We start from the raw sequence: 24755 nt of genomic DNA, 5'->3' as shown, positions 1-24755 counted from the left end.
TGCAGATTTAGAAGACCAAGCCTGCCAGACCTATTAATTCTTTGTATTTCAGCAATGACAAATAGCAATGGAGCAATGGAGCTCTCCTGCATTTCACTGTAGACTTTGAAGAACACTACTACCCCCTCCTCTTCTACTCTACCTATGACGCTGCCCAACTGCTCTACAGACTGCCAAGAACAGTGCTACCCCTTCTGTGTCTCTCTGTGAAATAGCGCTGGATCGCCATGGAGGGCGGTACTTATAGAATCCAAATCTTCCGAGATCCGACGACGTAACAATGAAGTTTTGACTCGTTTTCAAGTCCGAGGGCACGCAAAAGTACTGAGGATATGCTAAGTTCGGGTGTGTTCGATTCTTGGGGAACCGATCCTGAGCATCTCTAAGAAACACTAGAGCACAAAATACAAGATAGGTGACTGTGACCATTTTGTTGAGTCCAGTGTTCATTAAAGTATATTAAGATGCTCACACATTATTCTTAGACGGTAGACAATGTATTATAGTTTATTTAACACAGGCTCTAGCTGGGAGGTTCAAACTAGTCAGTGGATCATGTGATTGGAATGTTGAAATGGGAGTGGGGGGGGGGGTCTGGGCAACTGAAAACACCCCTAAGTGTTACCTACGACTTCTGAAAATTACTATAGGAAGAGGCCAATGTGTTCTGTGAATATATAAAGGGAGGAGGGCACAGGTCGAATGCTTTTATAGAGGCAACATAACTGAGCTCTCCGTCATATGTTATAATATAGCTATTGTATATGCATATATAGATGAAACCTTTAAACAACATAAAACATAAAAATACAGTACATACCTCTGAAGCTGGGAAATTGAGACATTGTGTGTGAGCCTGCGGCACACACACAAGGATGTGGCGTAACAATGCGTGAAGGGTGTGGCCACTCTCCCACTTGTATGTCCTGCACTGACCCTCCCTCTCTTCCCTAAGAACAACCTTTGAATGTTGCACACATCAGTTTCCATGAGCCTGTGATTGGTTTTGAAAGTTATGCTATCACAGGGCCCGGGGGCAAAACAAGGTGGGGCATCCAATCTATTAGATTTAATCATATTGAAAAAATATAACTTGTTGGAAGTCTGAACTTTTTACATACAGTGGTGTATTTGATATAATCATCCCGCAGGAGCCTCACATCACTACTCTGTGCTATTGGGGACCCTGCTCTTTCTACTGTGTAATCTTCAGTCTGTGACTTCTCACAAGCATCCATTCCCTTCCTCATATCATGACACTGCCTGTGTGACATGCGACTGTGTCCTCACACCATCACATGAATAGACAGTTCACTGCCTACCAAAAGATCAGCACCCACATCTACTGAAACACTCAGTAGTAATGCACCTTGAGCTTTCAGGACACGAGTGACAAATTAACAAACTCAAAAATGGTGCAAAAATGGCAGTTCAGGATAGTGGTCACATCTCCTGTGCTGATGCAAGTAGCTGTAAAGTTGGAAGCTATGCTATTACTGTTCCTTCACCCTCTGTACCTCTTGGCCTGCTTCGCTAGCCCCGTTTTCCCTGTTTGATTAAGCTTCGGCCTTCTTCTTGCTGATTTCTACCATCCCTTCCACTATCTGTCAGATATAATCTGATTTGCTTTACCCTGTCACCTGTGTTTGTTTATATTTGTGTATCATATTGTGTCTTGGTTCTGTTTTCTGTATATGTAATGTACGGCGCTGCGGACCCTTTGTGGTGCCTTATAAGTCAAAGATAATAATAATAATATTAGGGGGAATTCTGTTAAAAACAAATGGAGAGAGAAGAAAGATGTACATTTCCTTTAAAATTGAGGTAAGTGATGTCCATATAATATACCACTTGTCTATCCAGTTTACAAACAAAAACAGATGGTAAACCCACTTTGCGCTCTATAAATGATACCCAGCATGTTCATCAATAATAATATTTAGCAGCAGTAATAGTAATACACATTAATATGGCAATCAGTAATAATATAATATCAATATGTCAATCAGTAAAAACATGTAGCAGTACAAACACTATTGAGCTCATTAATATTAATGCCAATAGTATGTACAGTAGTAATATGCAACCAGAATTACCGTCAGTAATAAAATGCCACCAGTATGCCATTGCTAATAATATGCAGCAGAACTAATTGTAATGTTTAGTACTATGCCCATCAGTAGTAATAACAACACTAATATGTCAATCAGTAATATGTAACATGTATGCCCATCAGCAGTTATGACAATATATCCATCAGTAATATACCACTACTATAGACATCAGTAGTAATGACACCACCAGGGTGATTCTCACCTTATTGATGCCTGAGGTAAAGTATGAAGTATGTCAGCATTAGTAATTCACATTAAGGTGTCCCCTCTAATGTCTCTGCCCTGATAGCATTCAATGATGCAGAGCCTGATTAAAGGTTCAAGCCGCCCTAGGCTAATACACTCGTAGCCCTTTCTTGCCTTCCACACCAGTCTAATACACGGTAGGGAATAATGAACTCATACTTAATTTAATATTTGGCTTCTTTCACCCTACCCACTGTTTATGTCCCACTGCTTTCCAAGCTAAGCTGCACTTAGATTTTTTAAATGGTCACGGCAATCTTTGTCATTCATTTTGTTTTCATTAAAATCAGAACGGTATAGCAGAACAGAGGCATGAACGAGTGCAACTGAGGGAGAAGGTGAAGGTGGAGTTGGCTGTAATATCTGTACCTGTCCCTATGCTTGCCTCTCCTATTCGCTTATCCTCAAGCGCTCGCCCAAGTATGACTCATTGTCTTCAGCCTTCACCATTCCTACATTTTTCTTTCACGTTTTATTTTTATTTTGGAGAACAACTAATTAAAAATTTTACTTTTATTTTAAAATTATTTTCAGTTTTAGTTTCCAAAACTTTTGTGCTCCACAATAAGCATTGCACCCTAGGCTGCAGCCTAGTCAGCCTACTGAATAATCGGGCCCTACAATGATGTCAGGTGCTCACCTTCTCTACCTTTGCTGCTTTGGTGTGGGGTGCTGCATTGGCGACGGGTATTCTATTACAAGCTGCATACTATTTCACAACTGGAGGTAGAATGAGTGATCATGAAAGGAAATGACAGTCAGCAACAGTGAAGGAACAAAGTGCTTTGACATTCAAGGCAGATGTTCCAAAGAGTTCCCTCTCCCATTTCATCTTGGTGCTGCTCCCATTTCACATTTAACCTGCTTTATTTGTAAATTGACTAAATGTAAAATGTTACTATTTTTGTACCATATGAAATAAATAATCGGCTACAAATATATAGAAATTACCCATTTTACTGATTGTGAGCTGCAGCATTGTGCACTGATGAAAATGTTCTGCAAAACATTTAGCTTATTTGTCAACATATATTTGTCAGGGTTTAATGCTAAACAAGTGCATATGTTACATCACAAATAGTGTGGCACATTCTTAATGACAAGTCACTATAATCTAGAGATGGGCGGACTCGGTTCCCCGAGAACCGAACCCACCCGAACTTTGCCTATCCGAGTACTGAGCCGAGTAGGTACTCTCCCGCCTGCTCGGAATCCAAATCGAGGCCGAACGTCATCGTGATGTCGTCGGATCTTGGGGCTCGGTTCTCGTGATACTTGAAAATTATAAATACCTGCCTCCACAGCAATCCATCGCCATTTGACAGAGGGAGAGAGCAGGGTGTAGTCACAGGCTGATTAGAGCAGGGACAGACAATACAATTCTGATTCCAATTGTGCTAACAATCGATAGAGAAGAGAATGTAATGGAATAAATTATGGTACAAATATATGTTGGATAAAACAATGTTGATGTGTGTAAAATCTGTATGGTCAAATGATTTCTTTCTGTATTCTGTGCAATGGGTTAAATTCTTTTTGTATGTTATACCCCACAAAAGGGCATCTATTCATAGGATGATAAAATAGTTACCAGTTGTCATGCTATATAGAGAGAAGAGTGTAAGAGGTCTCATATGCCCTTTGACCTGCTTAGGCATAGAATTCTATGTACAATGATGAGTTTGTAAAGAATATATATAACCAACTTTGTCCTTATGAGGTATATTCTTTAAAGTATGTGAAGTGATTAGTGACATATGTAAGAGGGGTGGGTTACTTCTATATAACCTGTGGTCTACATTGAGAAGATTGCCTGTTTCATTTTGAATACAAGCCATTGCATATGCAATTTGTAAGAATAAAGATAACCTTTGCTTTTCAAACACTTATATTTTATTGAATCATTTATACGTCAACAGAGAGGAGGATAGAGGAGTCTTTTTTTTTTCAATATTTGGCACTCAAAGTGCTTTTTGGGTGTCCCCCATTATTTTGCAGAAATATTTCTGGCTGTCCAAAGTACTGTCTGTCAGTAGATTTAAAAAATAATTTTTAGCACTCCCTAGTGCTTTTTGGGTGTCCCCCATTATTTTGCATAGATATTTCTGGCTGTCCAAAGTACTATCTGTCAGCAGATTTAAAAAATAATTTTTAGCACTCCCAAGTGCTTTTTGGGTGTCCCCCATTCTTTTGCATTAATATTTCTGGCTGTCAAAAGTCATATTTGTCAGCAGTATCTAAAACAAGTTGTAGCACTACAAGTGCTTTGGGCTCAGAATGGATTCAAAGCAGTCCACATATGAGCAGAATGAGCAACCAGGTTCTGTCGCCAGTCCTGATGGTAGTGTTCCCAGTACGTCATCTGGGCAAGGCGATGTCAAACTACACAGTGATTTGAAATCAGTCCAAAAAACACACACCCAAAAAATTTTTACTGTGTTGAAGTGAAAAAGAAGTGTAACTGAGGAAAAGTTAAGTGCCGATAAAAAAAAAATTGCCATTTCTACTAGGGATGTGCACCGGCGACTTTTGAGGTCTCGTGTTTTGTGTTTTGGATCCGGATTTTCGTTATTTTTGAGGTTCGGATTTGTCTCGCAAAACACTTGACGAAAGGTCTCGGTTCGGATTTAAGGTTTTGGATTCGGATTTTTTTTGAAAAAAACATAAAAAGTTTATTATTAACCTCAATAACATTCAATAACAAGCATTTCCACTAATTTACAGTGTATTCTGAACACCTCACAATATAGTTATTAGTCCAAAACGTTGCAACAAGGTATCTTTCTGGACTGCGTAGAGGAGTGGGTCACCACAATATATATTAAAAACCCTGAACTTTTATGAATCGCACCAATAAATGTACCTGGACTGCGTAGAGGAGTGGGTCACCACAATATATATTAAAAACCCTGAACTTTTATGAATCGCACCAATAAATGTACCTGGACTGCGTAGAGGAGTGGGTCACCACAATATATATTAAAAACCCTGAACTTTTATGAATCGCACCAATAAATGTACCTGGACTGCGTAGAGGAGTGGGTCACCACAATATATATTAAAAACCCTGAACTTTTATGAATCGCACCAATAAATGTACCTGGACTGCGTAGAGGAGTGGGTCACCACAATATATATAATAAGAAAACCATCAACTTGTTTGATTCGCACCAATAAATGTACCTGGACTGCGTAGAGGAGTGGGTCACCACAATATATATTAAAAACCCTGAACTTTTATGAATCGCACCAATAAATGTACCTGGACTGCGTAGAGGAGTGGGTCACCACAATATATTAAAAACCCTGAACTTTTATGAATCGCACCAATAAATGTACCTGGACTGCGTAGAGGAGTGGGTCACCACAATATATATTAAAAACCCTGAACTTTTATGATTCGCACCAATAATTGTACCTGGACTGCGTAGAGGAGTGGGTCACCACAATATATTAAAAACCCTGAACTTTTATGATTCGCACCAATAATTGTACCTGGACTGCGTAGAGGAGTGGGTCACCACAATATATTAAAAACCCTGAACTTTTATGATTCGCACCAATAAATGTACCTGGACTGCGTAGAGGAGTGGGTCACCACAATATATATAATAAGAAAACCATCAACTTGTATGATTCGCACCAATAAATGTACCTGGACTGCGTAGAGGAGTGGGTCACCACAATATATTAAAAACCCTGAACTTTTATGATTCGCACCAATAAATGTACCTGGACTGCCTAGAGGAGTGGGTCACCACAATATATATAATAAGAAAACCATCAACTTGTATGATTCGCACCAATAAATGTACCTGGACTGCGTAGAGGAGTGGGTCACCACAATATATTAAAAACCCTGAACTTTTATGATTCGCACCAATAAATGTACCTGGACTGCCTAGAGGAGTGGGTCACCACAATATATTAAAAACCCTGAACTTTTATGATTCGCACCAATAAATGTACCTGGACTGCGTAGAGGAGTGGGTCACCACAATATATTAAAAACCCTGAACTTTTATGATTCGCACCAATAAATGTACCTGGACTGCCTAGAGGAGTGGGTCACCACAATATATTAAAAACCCTGAACTTTTATGATTCGCACCAATAATTGTACCTGGACTGCGTAGAGGAGTGGGTCACCACAATATATATTAAAAACCCTGAACTTTTATGATTCGCACCAATAAATGTACCTGGACTGCGTAGAGGAGTGGGCACTGGGCACCACAATAAAATATATAAAAAACCTTCAACAGATCTGCATTACACTACACATACGGCTGCTCCTCCATCCTCTCCATCATATACATGTTGGAGTTTTAGCGTGTAACAACCTCTTGTTTTTGATAATGTCAGTGCATTTTGAATATTTTTTTTAATTTGCCCCACACCACTGAATGTACTTTATCTATGATACGCAATACGCATCTATCTATCTTGACTGCGTAGTGTGGTGGCCCCGGTACACAATTTGGTACCGAGGCCACAATATAATTAAAAAACCCTCAACTGGTCAGAATTCCACCAAACAAGTATCTGGACTGCATAGTGGGGTGGCCCCGGTACCCAATTTGATACCGGGGCCACAATACCTCCTCCAAACATGGTACAGACAATTCATCATTGAGATCCCAGACAGACAGGGTCAAAGTGTTATTGTTTGACTTTGTAAACCCAAAAAACTGTCCCTGTTGCACATAGTCGTGCAATGAAGACTGACTTTTTCATTTAAAGGCACGATCTTTCAAGTGTAGTGTTTGTAAGTCTAAGTCATATTATACTTTTGGTAAAATTGGTTTATTTTGTTCCTCTTTATGGTAATTAGTAATAGAATTAAAGTATGAAATAGAATTAAAGTATGAAATAGAGTGGTATAGAGTTGTAGTGTGGTATAGATAGAGTGGTCCACACAATATAATAATAAAACCCTCAACTGGTCTGAATTTCACCAAACAAGTATCTGGACTGCGTAGTGTGGTGGCCCCGGTACACAATTTGGTACCGAGGCCACAATATAATTAAAAAATTGGGCATCAACTGTCACCGTTGTTTAATATCTGATACACCTAAATATGGACTGCACAGTGGAGTGGCCCCGGTAGTAAATTTGGTGCCGGGGCCACAATACCTCCTCCAACTTCCAAGTGTAGTGTTTATAAAGACAGACAGCGTCGAAGTGTTATTAGTTGACTTTCTTAACCCTAAAATTGTCCCTGTTGCAAATATTCGTGCAATGGACAGTTACTTTTTTATTGAAAGACTCAAACTTTCAAGTGTAGTGTTTATAAAATATAAACAACAATACAGTAGTTTTAGAGCACGTCAATATCTCTTGTTTTAAATTATGACACGGCATTTTACTTTTGGTTTAATTTCTTGAATTTTTTTAAATTTGGTTTTACTTTTTGAACATGGCAAACGACTGTTGATTGGTCATATAATGCAAAAAAAAAAGTTCCAAGATGGAATTGTCCTTGGGCCCTCACACCCACCCTTATGTTGTTGAAATAGGACATGCACACTTTAACAAACCAATCATTTCAGCGACAGGGCCTACCAAACAACTTTGGCTGAAATGATTGGTTTGTTTGGGCCCCCACACCAAAAAAGCTATTCATCTCTCCCTGTACAGACTAAACAGGCTCTACTGAGGCAAGATGTCGTCCTCATCCTCAATCTCTGATTCCTTTCCCCCTACAGTGTGTACTTCCTCCTCATCACACATTATCAATTCGTCCCCGCTGGACTCCACAACCACAGGTCCCTCTGTAGTATCTGGAGGGCAGTGCTGTACTTCATTGAGGAATTGATTATTCATTTTTATAAACATCATTTTTTCAACGTTGTGAGGAAGCAACCTCCTTCGCCGCTCACTGACCAGGTTCCCCGCTGCACTAAAAACTCTTTCCGAGTACACACTGGAGGGGGGACAACTCAGGTAAAATAGAGCCAGTTTGTACAGGGGCTTCCAAACTGCCTTTTTTTCCTGCCAGTAACAATATGGACTGTCTGACATGTCTACTTGGATGGTGTCAGCAAAGTAATCATCCACAATTTTTTCTATTGTGACAGCATCCAATGCAGCGAGAGTAGACATGTCTGCAATGGTTGGCAGGTCCTTCAGTCCGGACCAGATGTTATCAGCATCCCCGCCAGTGCCTCTTTTGGGAAAACTGAGCTTTTTCCTCGCAGCCATAGATGTGGAAGAAAATGAGGGTGGAGCTGTTGGCATGTCACGGTCCTCTTCAGAGGACAATCTCCTGACCAGCAGGTCTTTGCACCGCTGTAGACTTGTGTCCGCCGGAAACAGAGACACAACATACGCTTTAAACCGAGGATCGAGCACGGTGGCCAGAATGTATTCCTCTGACTTTAAAAGAGTGACCACCCTCGGATCCTGGCAAAGCGTACGAAGGGCTACATCCACAAGAGCTACATGCTTGGTGTAATCGCAATGGCTTACCAGCTCCTCCCTCACTTTCTCCAGCTGCTTCTGCAACAGCCTGATCAGGGGAATGACCTGACTCAAGCTGGCAGTGTCGGAACTGACTTCTCGTGTGGCAAGTTCAAATGGCTGCAGAACCTTGCACAACACGGAAATCAGTCTCCACTGCGCTTGACTGAGGCGCATCCCCACTCCTTTGCCTATGTCGTAGGTGGCTGTGTAGGCCTGAATGGCCTTTTGCTGCTCCTCCATCCTCTGCAGCATATAGAGGGTGGAGTTCCAGCGCGTCACAACCTCTTGTTTGAGGTGATGGCAGGGCAGGTTCATGCTTTTTTGATGTGCCTCTAGTCTGCGGTAGGCACTGGCTGAATGCCGAAAGTGTCCAGCAATTCTGCGCGCCACCGCAAGCATCTCCTGCACACCCCTGTCACTCTTGAGGTAATGCTGCACCACCAAATTAATGGTGTGGGCAAAACATGGGACGTGCTGGAAATTGCCCATATTTAATGCCCGCACAATGTTACTGGCATTGTCTGACACCACAAATCCCCATGAGAGTCTAAGTGGGGTAAGCCACTGGGAGATAATTTCCCTCATTTTCTCTAATATGTTGTCAGCGTTGTGCCTCTTATTAAAGCCTGTAATGCACAATGTTGCCTGCCTTTGCATGAGCAGCCATTTTGTAGATGCTGCTACTGATGCAGCTGTTGCTGTTGCTGCGGAAGGGAATGCATCTACCCAGTGGGCTGTCACAGTCATATAGTCCTTCGTTTGCCCAGAACCACTTGTCCACATGTCCGTGGTTAAGTGGACAGTGGGTACAACCGCATTTTTAAGAGCACTGAGGACACTTGATCGTACTTCTCTGTACATTTTTGGTATCGCCTGCCTAGTGAAGTGGAATCTCGAGGGGATTTGGTACCGGGGACACAATACCTCCATCAACCCTCTAAATCCCACTCCACTGATGGCGGACACCGGGCGCACGTCTAACACCAACATTGCAGTTACAGCCGCAGTTATACGCTTTGCAATAGGGTGACTACTATCGTATTTTGTGGTCATGGCAAACGACTGTTGGACGGTCAATTGTTTTGTGAAAGACTTAGCGGTCTTACGACTTCCCCTCTGGGAAGATGACCGACTAACAGCAGCAACAGCAGCAGTGGCAGTAGTAGGCGTACCGCTGCAGGATTCCTCGGATGAATCCCGTATTGAGGAGGACTCAGTCTGGCTGCTGACTTGGGCTGCAGGACTGAATCTGATGGAGATTGTGGAGGAAGTTGACGAGGAGGGTGTTGCTGGTGTGTATCCAACTGGACCACGGGATTTAGGTGTCCCTGTACCGATGAGGGTCCTAGCCCCAGTTCCTGAACTAACCACTGAACTATGAAGGTTATTCAGGTGACGTATAAGGGAGGATGTTCCTAGGTGGGCAAGATCCTTACCCCTGCTTATTTGAGCTTTACATAAGCTACATATGGCCATACATTGGTTGTCTGGATTTGGATAAAAATAACTCCAGACCGAAGAGGTGCATTTTTTGGTCTTCTGACCAGGCATGACGATGGGCTTTTTCATCCCATGGACATCAGCTTTTTCCCCCCCTGGTGCCTCATTTACAATAACCACATCACCATCCTCATCATCAAGTTCCTCCACAGCGCCAGCTACATCATCAATAGCCTCCTCCCGAGCCACCTCTTCCCGTACAGTGATGGGAAGGTCAGGCTTGACAACCACCAACACCCTTGGACTCGCCTTGGGGATTTGTGATAATTTCTCTTTAGAAGGCAGAGTTGTTTGCTGTTTTGTTGCTGACAGCATAACTCTCTTCAATTTTTTGTAGGGGGGGGAGGAGGAGGAGGGCTAAGATCCGTGGGTGAAGCTGAACCACTAGTCATGAACACGGGCCAGGGCCTAAGCCGTTCCTTGCCACTCCGTGTCGTAAATGGCATATTGGCAACTTTACGTTTCTCCTCAGATGATTTAAAGTTTCTCTTTTTGCTACTTTTTCTTAACTTGGGCTTTTTGGATTTTACATGCCCGGTACTACGAGATTGGGCATCGGGCTTGGAAGACGACGTTGATGGCATTTCATCGTCTATGTCATGACTAGTGGCAGCAGCTTCAGCATTAGGAGGAAGTGGGTCTTGATCTTTCCCTACTTTATCCTCCAAATTTTTGGTCTCCATTATATGTAGCACAAGATACTGCAGAATGTGTGAACTTGGTAATATTGCAGTACCAATGGACTTATACTGCTGGATTGGTTTTGCAAATTTGGTTATAATTATTATATATTTTTTTTTTTTTTAAATTTTTTATTTTTTTTTACTTTTTTTTAATTTTTAAAAAACTTGGGAATAGTGGGGAAAAAACTATGCCCTTAGAAGCACAGAGCACAGGACACAGCACCACTGGACTGAACAGGACACGGCACAGGACCCAGCAGCACTACGGAACTCAGCAGGACAGAGCACAGGACACAGCACCACTGGACTGATACTGCAGAATGTGTGAACTTGGTAATATTGCAGTACCAATGGACTTATACTGCTGGATTGGTTTTGCACATTTGGTTATAATTATATATATTTTTTTTAATTTCTAATTTTTTATTTTTTTTTACTTTTCTTTTATTTTTTAAAAACTTGGGAATAATGGGGAAATAACTATGCCCTTAGAAGCACAGAGCACAGGACACAGCACCACTGGACTGAACAGGACACAGCACAGGACCCAGCAGCACCACTGACCACAGAAGGACAGAGCACAGCACACAGCACCACTGGACTGATACTGCAGAACACAGCACAGCACAGCACAGCACAGCACAGCACAGCACAGCACTGCACAGCACAGCACAGCACAGCACTGCACAGCACTAAACAGCACAGAACTAAACAGCACAGAACTAAACAGCACAGAACTAAACAGCACAGAACTAAACAGCACAGAACTAAACAGCACAGAACTAAACAGCACAGAGGACCACCTAACACACCCTCCCTCTACCCTGATCAATGCCCGAGTGAAGATGGCGGCGACTAGCGGGGAATTTATAGGATCCGAGTATCGCGAGATCCGACAACGGGATTATGAGTCAGAGCCTCAGTTTCACTTTTGAATTTGGCGCCAATACCCGGATCTGTCTCGGATCCGACTCGGATCCGCAACGTTCGGGTGGGCTCGGATTTCATAAATCCGAGTGCGCTCATCCCTAATTTCTACACACGCAGTGGCAAAGAGAGAATGAGGCCTTCAACTTTCTCTATTAGTGGCAGATCCAAAAAAGTTACCGAGCCTATAATTGGTGCACAGCTACTGTTACGCTTCAAAGCCGAGCTGCAAGATAACAGTAAGGCATTAGAGGATAATGTTTGCTCTGAATCACAAATGACACCAATCCCTGTGGAGAGTCCATCCAACAGTGGGATGTCTAATCGTGAGCATTCTGTTAGTGTACCCAAGAAGAGTGACCCTTTCAGCAGTTCTACTGATGTGTGCCTGAACAACCCGAGTGTAGCCGGTGATACACAAATTGAGGATGCCACTATGGAAATAGAAGAGGATGAGGGGAAGATTTGTGTATGCGACGAGGGCGCTAATGAGGATGTTGATGAGGATGAGGTTGTTTGTGTAAGTCCTGCACCAGTGGCAGCAGTTCTGGCACGTGACAAGAAAAAGGCCATTGTCATGCCAGGCCATAAAACTAAAAAATCCACTTCTTATGTGTGGAATTATTTCTACCCCAATCCTGACAAAAACTGTATAGCCATTTGTAGTGTATGTCAAGCCACAGTCAGTCGAGGGAGGGACCTTAACCATCTTGGAACCTCGTCTATGTTACGCCATTTGACGAGAGTTCATGGCAAAGTGTTTGGAAAAGCTGAAAGTTCTTCCAAAAAAATTACAAGCACTCCATCATCAGCTAGGACCCTCCGGTCACCGACATCCCGACGGCTACAAAATACACACACAACACCATCCTCATCAATATCCTCAGTAGCGCTCGGAGTGAGCCCGACATCCCACTTATTAAGGCTGGATGACTCCTGCACTATTATTGATTCCTCTGAAGAAAGCGTTAGTCCCACTGCTGCTGCTGCTGTTGCTGCTGCTGGGGATGAATTGTCAGCCCAGAGGAAGGCCAAGAAAATGAGCAGTCCTACATTTCAGCAATTAACTGTGAAACAATCATTTGCTAGGGGAAGCAAATATGACAGCAGTCACCCAGTCACCAAGCGAATCACAGATGCCATGTCCAATCTCCACAATAAACGCAGCTGGTTTTTCAAAGTTAATTGAGGTTTTGTGTCTGCGTTACAGAATTCCATCGCGACACCATTTTTCCTGTAAAGCAATTCCACAACTATACCAAAAAGTGTGTAAAAATGTAGAGATTGCGCTGAAAAATGCCATTCTGCCCACTGTCCACTTAACCACAGATATGTGGACAAGTGGAAGTGGCCAAACCAAAGACTATATGACTGTGACAGCCCACTGGGTTGGTCATTCACCTTCACCAGCAGGAACAGCAGCAGCATGTACACCACTAACATTTGTCACAGGCAGGCCACTCTTTGTATCACCGGCTTCACTAACAGGCATACGGCTGACAATTTGTTACGCAAACTGAGAGATGTGATGCATGGCTTATACCACTCGGACTCTCCCCAGGGTATGTCATTTCAGATAACGCCAACAATATAGTGTTTTGCTCACACCATCAACTTGGTGGTGCAGAGCTTCCTACGAAATAACCGTGAGGTGCAGGAGATGCTTTCGGTGGCCCGTAAAATTTCAGGCCATTTCAGGCATTCAGCCACAGCATGTAGGAGATTACAGCAGCTCCAAGAGCAGTTTAACTTGCCCTGCCACCAACTTAAGCAAGAGGTGGTAACTCGGTGGAATTCCACCCTGTACATGCTTCAGAGGATGGAGGAACAGCGCAAAGCCATCCAAGCATATTGCACAAGCCATGACATTGGGAAAGGAGGGGGGATGTATTTCACTCTTGCACAGTGGGGAATCCTTTCAGTGCTGTGCAAGGTGCTGAAACCATTTGAAGTTGTGACATGTGAGGTGAGTGCAGACTCTGCTAGTTTGAGCCAAGTCATTCATTTAATTAGACTATTGGAAAAGCAGCTTGCGAAACTGAAGGAGGAGCTGAAAGCAAGCAATTCAGCAAAGTATGTTGGCCTTGTCGATCAAGTACTTCATTCGCGTCACAAAGATCCTCGAGTTATTAAGATCTTGAACTCGGATCAGTACGTTTTGGCCACTGTGCTTGATCCAAGGTTTAAGACCTACATTGAGTCTTTACTTGTAAATGAGCGAGATGTGAACTTTTGCAAGGAGCTATTGCTCAGCAAGTTGGCCGCTGAACTGGGCCTCGGCTTGACTACGTGTCCTCCTTCACTTTCTCAAGCTGCTGCTGCTCGTAAAAAATTAAATTTCCCCAAAAGAATCAGGGAAGACGCAGGGGGCAGACCAGAACAATTTAACATCTGGGCTGGTTTGAAGGATTTTTCTAAAAAATGTGTCACCTTGCCCATAACTCCATCCAATACGAGTATAAACATGCAAAGGATGGTGGAGGATTATTTTCAAGAGGTAATTGATATGGAAATGTCAGACAGTCCCTTTCTTTACTGGGAGGAAAAGCAGGCCATTTGGAAACCCATGTACAAATTTGCTTTGCTATACCTAAGCTGCCCACCCTCCAGTGTGTACTCTGAACGAGTATTCAGTACAGCCGGGAACTTAGTCAGTGATCGCCGTAGAAGGTTACTTCCAAAAAATGTGGAGAAAATGATGTTTATAAAAATGAACTACTTCTTCCACGAGGAAGGCCTTCACTATCAAAGACATCCAAGCACTGTCTGTTCTCTAATGGCGGATTCAAGCGGGGATGAATTGATAGTCTGTGATGATGACGTACACACTGATGAGGATGAGGATGATAACATCTTTTTAAAACTTTCTATTTAAATCTAGGGTTCAATCTACTCCCAAAGAGGAAAAGGACTTGGGGCATTTCCATATCAAGTACCATCTTGAAAGGTTGCTGTTTTGGCAATTTGTCATTATGGGTAGAGTGTCATACACAGACTGACCCCAAACTGCCTTTGTCCATTTCAAATAACATTGTACAGTCTATAATGGCTGAATTTTTTTGTATTTTCTACAACTGGAGGGGGGCCTATAGAGACAGAAACCAAACTGCCTTTATCCATTTCTTTACATATTTAACTATAAGTGTAGGGTGTAATATACACCCAAAGATGATGGCTAAATTGCCAATATGCATAGATGGAGAGGAAGACAATCTGGTTTGTGTGTAGAATTAATGAAGGCCTACCTACAAGTAATTTAACTGTTTTTTTGATAAATTTATTAGCTTTACAATTACATTACTTATCCAAGAAACAGGTGGAGCACTAAATTCGGTTCTTTTAGGCCCAAAAACATTGATTTTCCAACAAAATAGCAAAACAAAACCAAACAAAACCAAAACCAAAACCAAAACACGCAATGGCGGTTTTGCAAAACCAAAACCAAAACACGACGGTAATCCAGATCCAAAACCGAATACAAAACCAAAACACGGGGTCAGTGACTATCTCTACTATAATCTCACAAAATTACACATGCATTGTAAATAACATATTTATAAAGTATAACATAGTACAATGCATAGTACTGTATACAAATCCACCTTCAATAAATCTCAACATCTAAAGGTCACCAAATATGAACGGATATGGATAATTGCATCCACACAGAGGAACAACGCTCCATCAAGACTCTCAAACTGAAATACAATGTTACCACTAAATTACACAGAACAAAAACAGTGTTGGAACCAACACACATAACAACACTATTAAAAAAAGTACAAAGAATCATGACAGCAATACAGACAGCAGACCACAATTTGTAGCAAATAAAACTAAATAGGAATAGGTGTGATGGTATATGCTTTCAAAAAATAAAATAAAATAAAATCATAATCTGAGACACTACACAAGTTCATGAGTCCCTAGTCCCTCTCTCACAAGAGAACTTGAGTCCTACAGGTTAAAGAGTGCAATGGAGTATGGTGTACAGTGAGGAAGACATGAGAAACAATGGAAGGGTTTAAGGTGCATGGCTGCCTCACCCCATAAGCAGGGTAGAGAAGCACACCATGAGTTTGACTTCGATGCGGTGCAGGTAATATAACCTGATGGCGGAACCATATATTAAATGGCTGAAAGACAGAGAGATCTTCAGTGAGGTCATGTTTCAGAGTGAGCAAGGAACGGTCTGTATGGTAAAGGAAATACTACTGTTCCTATGTATTATGCAGAGTGCGTAGACTGGGCTTTTGCCTCACAGAGTCTCCTTAGCTTGGTATAAGGAGGAACCTCCAATCACCACACATTGCTCCAGTGATGTAAAGGAAAATAAACAACAGTGGGACCTTCCCAGCCAAAGACGTAATGGCTCACCTGCTACCATGGAATGACCTCTTTGGCCAGATACAACCCGTTACTGTCCACTTACCACGGTCACATCATAATGTATGTTGCTATGTTTTTATGAGTAAACCACTTTAATTCACAGGGTAGCAGCAAAACCTGCAATGAGGTAGAGATTTTTAAGAGCCAACCAATCACTGCTCTCCCTAGTTGCAGTACCCAGGCATTAAAATGAAAACACAAAATGGCCAGGTACACTGTTCTGGAAGTCTCAGCAAGGATTTATAAAATCTCAGTGTTCCCAACACAGTGATCTCTTCTGTCTACCACTGGTCCTGGTACATGCAGACTCTTACATGCTAAGTGCTACTGCCTTAAAGCCTTTAGAGCTCCAACGCAATAGTATTTGGCATGTAAGGATGGTGTAGTGGTTACCACTAATACCTCACAGCACTGGGGTGATGAGTTTGATTCCCTACCATAGCCTTATCTGTGTGGAGTTTGTATGTTCTCCCCGTGTTTGCGTGGGTTTTCTCTGGGTGCTCCGGTTTCCTCCCACAATCCAAAAACATACTAGTAGGTTGGCTGCTATCAAATTGACCCTAGTCTTTGTTTCTGTCTGTCTGTGTCTGTGTGTGTGTGTGTGTGTGTTAGGGAATTTAGACGGTAAGCTCCAATGGGGCAGGAACTGATGTGAATGTGTTCTCTGTACAGCGCTGCGGAATTAGTGGCGCTATATAAATAAATGATGATGATGATGATGTAAGGATGTCTGTATCTCCCAATGAAGGACTCCTTTCACCCTCTGCGCGACAGTGTACTGCCTGCATGTTGGGTACGTCTGCCCCCTGAGAAATATCATATGTCAATATATGGCATTACCTTAAATTCTGTATTCTATCAAACTACCACTCTGTGTTTTGCACATCTACTGTCTTTAAAAACTACTAGAGGTACATATATAGGCTCAAATTCATATCTATACGTACTCTATAGGACGAATATACAACTGATTAATAAGAAAGACATTTCCTCAAATTAAATGAAACAAAATGTAATATACAGCTGAATTTTCTAGCTACAATATTTCAACTCATGTGGAAGGAGATTTAGATTATATTTACAAGAATTTTAACAAAATAATTAACTTTTTTGTAAATTTTTTCTCTGACCTTGTGTGATGCCCGAGAAGGTGTTGAGTGTGTGGATTCAGAGGTAAGTATCATGAGACTAAAATGACCTTTAGTGTGAAGGGAGACCTCTGGTTATCTGGATCTGCAATGAAGTCCTCCCCCATGGCAGAGGGGCAGTGTTTCCCCAAGCAGAAAAAAACCCAGACTGAAGACCAACACGCATTCTAACATAATGAATTACAACAATTTATTAATCAGCTCACACAAGAGAGCTGGAGGGTTTTCTGTTTAAATGCCCCAGTGTAAGGATACTTCTTTCTAACTAATACAGTAATAATTTTCCCTTTTTTTTTTTTTTTAACAAATTACCGGAGATCAAATAACAAAACACTTACTCAAGGTTACTGTGTTGTTTAAAGTCTATGCCAAAACCACCTATTATAAGTTAAATATTACTAGTCACAGACCTAGATTCTAAGTTTTTTACCTCTTCAGTCACTGTTAGGGGATCGATTTTAAATGTTCATCAAACAATTATTAATAATTAAATAATTAATTATGATTTTTCCAATTTATTTGGATAATATTATATCATCATCATCATCATTCCCACTATTTATTTATATAGCGCCAATAAATTAGTTTAATACACTAACATCTTGCTGAAATCCAATCCCAGCGGACTACTGTAGTTAGCGAGGTGTTAATAAATTCCAAAGAATTGTCTGCAGCTATCATGAACTGTGTTCAATTCTGTACCTATGGTCCAACTCAGTCTATAATATCTGAATTCTTTCCAATTTACTCTAATCTTTCGCTTAGTTAAGTATGTTATATTGTCTGAAAACGATGAACAAAATATATGGTGTGATTCCAAAGTTTTTCAATTTTATTTATTGAATAATGTTGGTATTTCAGCTTTGTTATAGTCATTACTGAAAAAAACCCTGTAGCTGGTGCAAGTGATATGAGAGTAAAATACTTACCTTTGAGATGCCCAAAGGTTGAATCGAGCACTGCTGTGTGCGCTTGAGCTTGGCACGCCCTTACTGTGTATTGACTACGTGCATACGCCAATTCCCCTCCCACATTCTTCCCATGAAATCATAGACTGCCGTAAGTGTCCTTTGCGCTCAAAGAACTCAAAGATGAATTGAATGTACTTGTGATCACTGGCCTGTAGTCTAGTTCTGTGCATGCGGCACGTATCAGCATTTACGTTCTTTAATGAATCGGGCCCACTGACTCTATTTTGTAACACATGTGCTATATTTTGTGTGGTACATTTCTATTACTCCACCTAATGGATTTAGTCTTTACAAAATCTGGAGCATCATGTATGTCACACATTCCTCTGGAGATTACCTGTCTTTGCCATGGATTTACTTACCTGTTAACAATGCCACCTAACCCTCTCTCCATGCACGCTCCCATCCCCTTGCTCCTCCTCTGTTGGGGTGCACGCTTCCTCCCCCCCCTCTGGCTCCCTTTGTGCCGGCTGTCTGTTTCCCCTCCCTTCAGGATGTAAGCTGTTATGAGCAGGGCCCTTCTTCCTCCTGTCTCTCTACCTTCTCTTCTGCTCCTTCTCCATTACATCTGCTTTGCCTGGAGCCTCTGAAGTTTTGGTACTAGTTGTTTATTGTTCTGTACTGTTATTCCCTGTACTGTCCATTGTTTGTACTGTGTGCGGCGCTACGGAAACCTTGTGGCGCCTTATAAATAAATAATAATAATAATAATAATAATGCCAATACTATATTTGTCATCAGCGATTGATTATCCCCCTCAGCAATTACTCATCAGGTCTTCCCTCCAATGCTGCTGTTTTCTTTATAAGACCTTGGTCTCTTTCCTTGTCAGCAGTTATGTGTCACTCCTTCACCGATTTCAGAGCTTACTTCACCACGTTTAACCAGCCTCTCATTCTCCTCCTGCATTTTCTAAACTGCCTCTCCAACTTCAAAACTGCTTCTATTTGCAGGCTCACTTCACTCGCGACTGAGCTCCTTCCTCTTTTTCTTATGATTCCAAACAACCCGAAATGCTCTCAGGAAATTTAGTTTTTCTTTTACTACAGTATGGCGCAAACACTAGCTGCACAACTAACATCATTACTGGATAGGACTATTGGACTCCACATTATTCCTACATAGGACTATTAGACCCTACATCATTACAACATAGGACCAGGGGCGCTGAGAGGGGAGGGGGTTGTTTACAGATTACGGGGCCCTGGTCATGACTAGGGAGGCCTGGCCTCCACCTGAAGCAGCCAAGTACTTGGGTTTGTCTCCATTTTTTTTAATCCCCACTAGGTGGCGCACACCCGCAAATGAGTGGTGGGTGGATTAGGGGGAGGGAGGAAGCTGTCAGCTGCTCCCAGTCCCCAGACACAGCCTTCAGCACAAGATGAGATGCTCTAAATCTAGCAAGATTACCTAAGAGCTTCACTGCTCACTATGCAGGATGTTTCCACTGAGATGTCAGTAGTATCAGCACATCTTCAGTAAGTATGCTGGGGGGAATGGTGATGTGTCTTGGGGGGTTATAAGGTGTCTGGGGGGGGCGTGACGTGGCTGGGTGGCGTGGCGTGGCTGGGTGGCGTGGCGTGGCTGGGCAGTGAAGTGATGTGGCTGGGGGTGGCGTGATAAATGCAATGTTTTATTATAAAATATGTTTCATATACTGTGTGATCTGTTATGTACTGTGTTCACTTATTGCTCAGTTTTAAAAATACAAATACATTTTCCAAACAGGTCCCAACATTCTAGGATCCATACAAGAATCCAGTACCAGGTGGTAAAAGCTGCAACAACAGGTAAGTGAGAACAACACCTTTTTAATACACAGTATGTAGCCATCCCCCAAAACTGGGGCCACGCCACTTTTACAGCGGCACACAGCCCTTTCCCTACTTATCTATGGAATAGTGAACCCTACATCATTACTACATACGAGTATTGGACCCCACATTATTCCTACATAGGACTATTTGTATTTACTAAGTAAAAATCAAGTGTCGACAAACCAATTATATAAATAGATGCCACTTATATTGGAAATTATAGTAAATCTGGTGCAGTGGTTCTGCTGTTCTACTGGGGGTTTTAATTCTGTATCTTGACCAAAGTTACAGACTAAAAATCCCCAGTAGAACAGAAATGTGTTTAGATTAAAGAATTTAGCTATTCTCTCAAAAACAAAATCACAGATGGTAAGCTTGATTCTATTTTATTTTGAAAGTAGTTTTCACAATTTGCCATAATGCACAAAGACCTCAGTATATTTTTATCATCTCTGTTTATGTCTCTCTTTTAGCCTTATTTTTTAATTGTAAAATCAAACGCAAATGCATATTGTTCTACTCCAAGCAGACAACCAGTAAAATACTAGTCAGGCATAATAGTCACAAAACATCACCTTCTGTGAAAGTTTAACAGCCTAAAGATTTAGCTACTATTTAAATTGTATACCGTGTCAAAGTTATTACCAATTCCTTCATGTTACAAATATTTTTGCTCTAGAAAACTTAACATACAGCTTAATGTACAAATGTAGAGCCCATCAGTCTTTGTATCATGAAAATAACAGAGTTAACGATCCTCAATATGATACCAGATTCAATCAAATTTTCATCATCCTATTGTATGCAACATTTGATTTTGATATTGTAACTGTTTTCTAAATCTACATGCACCACTTTCGGAATTGGGAAAATAAAAATCACAGGCAATACTTTGGATTGTGTGAAATGTATTTCATAATGGTCTATATTTAGAGGAGACACATATACATACCAATATATATGAAATTAGAACTAATTTTTTCAAAAAATATTTTTATGTTTGTTTGAGAGACGTTGGAGAATTAACGATTTTTAATACAAAACTGAAAATTCAGAAATTGCTAACTCCAAGCTGCCATTTTTTATTTGCAAGTATGTCAAGTCTGTAATGCATATCAAATAATTGAATAAAACACACCACAGCTTTAGAAAACTTTCTGAAATTGTTTTTAGATCACACTTTAAAAAAATATATAGACATCTGTCAAACAGCATTTCTGTTACCATAGGATACATTTTAATTTGCTCTGAGTATACACAGCACAGTACAGCACACCTCTATCATTTATTAGGGAGATCATAATATCAGTCTACTGTAGTCAGCAAATGTTGGGATTATCAAAATGTTTTACAAAAATCCCATTTATTACTTTCACAGGGTTTAGCTCTACTTTATATGATGAGGGTCCTACAAATGTTTGCAGTTATAATGCAAATATCTATTGTAGATATACGTAAGCAAATGGTTTTGTTAAATGAAAAAACGCAAACATACTTGAGAAAACTAACTTGTGAAAAGAAACTAGTTTTGTAACAGAGAGTAAAAGTAATTAACAAACCGCAAAAATGTAAGACTTAAATAGCATGCCTAGTATTGCATAGAAATGTCATTTCATTGTTCAGAATGGGACTATTTAAATTAGATAAAGGTGTGTTCTTGCTGGTGGTAGAGCACACAGCCCTTTCCCCCTTGCCCCTTCTCAGATCCAGAACGTTGGGTCTATACTTATAAATGGTTATACTTTGACCTTCCAGTTGTACTACTACAGCACATTTCCAGACCCACTTTAACAAAAGTAATAAATAGATTCAAACACACAAACGTGACACATTTTCCACATCTCAAGACTAGGTGCAGTTTGATTTTCGGAGCGTGTTCCCTAAGACATTGAATTCGGCATGTACCTTGAAATGCACTTGGCAAGCAAGTAATCATAACAGAGCCACAGATTTTGTAGTTTGCAAATGGCCCTTACAATAATATGTACTGAATGTTTTCTTTTCATTTATCAGTTTAATATGGAGGTAATAGTCAATTGACTTGCCACTGAGGTGGAGGGAAGGTCGTTTAAATGCCTTGTTTCTATGACCTATGATTACATAAAATGAGGTCTAGCAACTGGACCACAATAGCCATTTTGGATTGTGATAGACATTTCTTGAAATCCTGATGTATGGAAAATTCTAATTAAAACTAGATGTCCTTTTAAAGTGTGGCACCATGCTACTGGGCTGCTCACCTGCCTACTTGCATTTAAATGTTTTTTTCTGATGTTGGCAGATCAGCGGGTGACTTCTCAACTTCCCAGGGCTTCGAAGCAAGTGTAGGTAGCATGGGGGAGCGATCCATGAGTGGTGACGCCTCTTTCGCGTATGTGCAGTAGTACCACTTACGCACACGGGCAGTGAGGTGGTGAACGAGCAGTTTGGGTGCTTGTGACCAAACAATCCTGACACACTCTGGTGATTTACCTGGGGACAAAATCTCCAGCGAGCCTGATTGATCAAATTTTTATTGAGGATGATGGAACAATGTCGTTGATCTGCACATGTCAATAAATCATTATGCATTTAATAAACCCTGTTACTTTTAAAAATTACTGAGTGAAAAAGTGTTACAATTAAGTGGTCTTTGCTTTTAACAACATTAGTGTTTCCACAGGGACAAGGCTTTCCAACTTGTAATATGCATGGACCAGAAATCATTAGGTCAAAGAAGCAATAGCAGCAGCCCTCTTGCTCAGAAGTTCTTCCAGGAATCATCAGGGGTTTTACATTGAGCACTCAACTGAACTTATATTTGTGTATACAGAGTGTGTTTGTCAACCACAGTGCTAAAATGATGAATCATGGTCACTATTACTAAACAATGAGCCAGAGCCATAATGGGAAATCATAAACTGTCCGTACAGTTTGCAGTGTTCATGTGTCTTTGAATGATCTATCTGTGCCAACCTTATTACTCAGGTGAGGAAAACACCACAACTACAGAAACAACCTTTATCTGACAATCCTTTTACTGCACACTCTGCAGGGAAGTGGGATTTGTAGACTAAACCAGGGTAGGATTTACTTACATATCTTTAGGTCCACTGTGTTTCTGTGTCATTTCTATAATAACATGTGGCTATTAAATTTGAAGCATATACCTATGCATGTGTAAACTGCATAAATATATTTCATTAATAATCAATAATGTTCAGTTATGGCTTTCTGAATGTGGATCTAATACTAAAGAGCTGATTAAAAAATTTAATATAACAAACAGTAATCAATAGATCATCATACATCTTTATTTTTAGATGTCTTTTTATAGCAGGTGTAAAATGATGGGTCACCCTTTAAAAATTGGTTTCATACCATTTAGGGTGGGTCTACATAATCCACTTACTGCACAACCATTTTACACTACAAACTAATAAACTGATTAATATCTATGTTTAATTTTATTTTGTACAAGTATCTAATTTTCTTACTGTGATACATTAATAAATACAATATGCAATAATTATCTAGAAAAGTATCTTAAATTTGATCATTTATTTATTATTTTGACTAGGTCCCGAAGCTAACTTCCAGACTCAATGTGTCCTGGACTAAGAACCTCTGCTCTACTGCAGCCAGTTCTACTGCATAAATTAAAGTGATATTAGACACCAGCTTCCCCACCATTTATACATGTTAAGGAACATTTGAGTGTATTCTGGATCTTATAGTTTGCAATCCATGAAGTTGTTACTATCTGCAAGGTTTGTCATTTACAGAAGGGTACACAGCCTCAGCATCCAAGTATGAAGACACTGCAGGAGAGGTTTCACCCCTAGTTTGCAGACTAACATCAATGACAATGTTGTGAGCCAACCCTTTAATGATAAAACAATGCTGTCCCACTCTGGAGGGCCTAACATATATAACAGAGATACACAAATCATGTAACACCTCTTTAACCATTTAAAATATTTTTTTTTCTGTAACACCAACAGTAGGCCACATGTCAATTAGTTATTTATAAAAATCAAATTGTAAACATCACATTTTAAAATACTTGTCGAAATTACCAGGCAAAATCCATTGACTATAACAAAGACATTAAAATGGATTAAAAAAAAAAGACAAAGACATAAGTGAATTATTTCAATAAAAATATCCCAGTAGTATATTTCCAATGAAGCCCATGGTTAGTTAAAACATGCAACTCTGAAAAATAAATTTAACATTGGAACAAGATGAGCTGGTCAATGATGAAATAAAAATGACAGAATTAGTAAAGAAATGTGCAGCCTACCTTTATTTTACAATGCCCTGACTCCCACATGTTTGAAAGCTTCTTTGCTTCTATTCTTACAGCTCTTTGTGTCTCTTTTGTAGGCTGGCTTGTAAATCTGCTCCATGGAAAGAATAATTCCTCTCATCCGTAGAAGACTTACAATAGTTTTGCGTTGGATAAGTAACTTTTGTATCCTGTCAGAAAAATGTGAGCGTCATCAGACAATT

The 24755-nt window shown here is 40.7% G+C and overlaps 1 protein-coding gene across 1 annotated transcript in view; it reads right to left on the bottom strand.

The window, feature by feature from the left end:
- The window catches only part of KCNMB2 (potassium calcium-activated channel subfamily M regulatory beta subunit 2), a 375173-nt gene that overhangs the window by 167882 nt on the left and 182536 nt on the right, over positions 1-24755 (bottom strand). Inside the window, exon 2 of the mRNA XM_075202157.1 lies at positions 24547-24722. The gene's annotated coding sequence lies outside the window, so the exon portion shown is untranslated. The remainder of the gene's footprint in view (positions 1-24546; positions 24723-24755) is intronic.

Source organism: Mixophyes fleayi, chromosome 3 (genome assembly GCF_038048845.1).
Source record: "Mixophyes fleayi isolate aMixFle1 chromosome 3, aMixFle1.hap1, whole genome shotgun sequence".
Lineage (NCBI taxonomy): Eukaryota > Metazoa > Chordata > Amphibia > Anura > Limnodynastidae > Mixophyes > Mixophyes fleayi.
The sequence above is the reverse complement of the archived record's forward strand: the minus strand, read 5'-3'. Positions and strand labels throughout refer to the sequence as shown.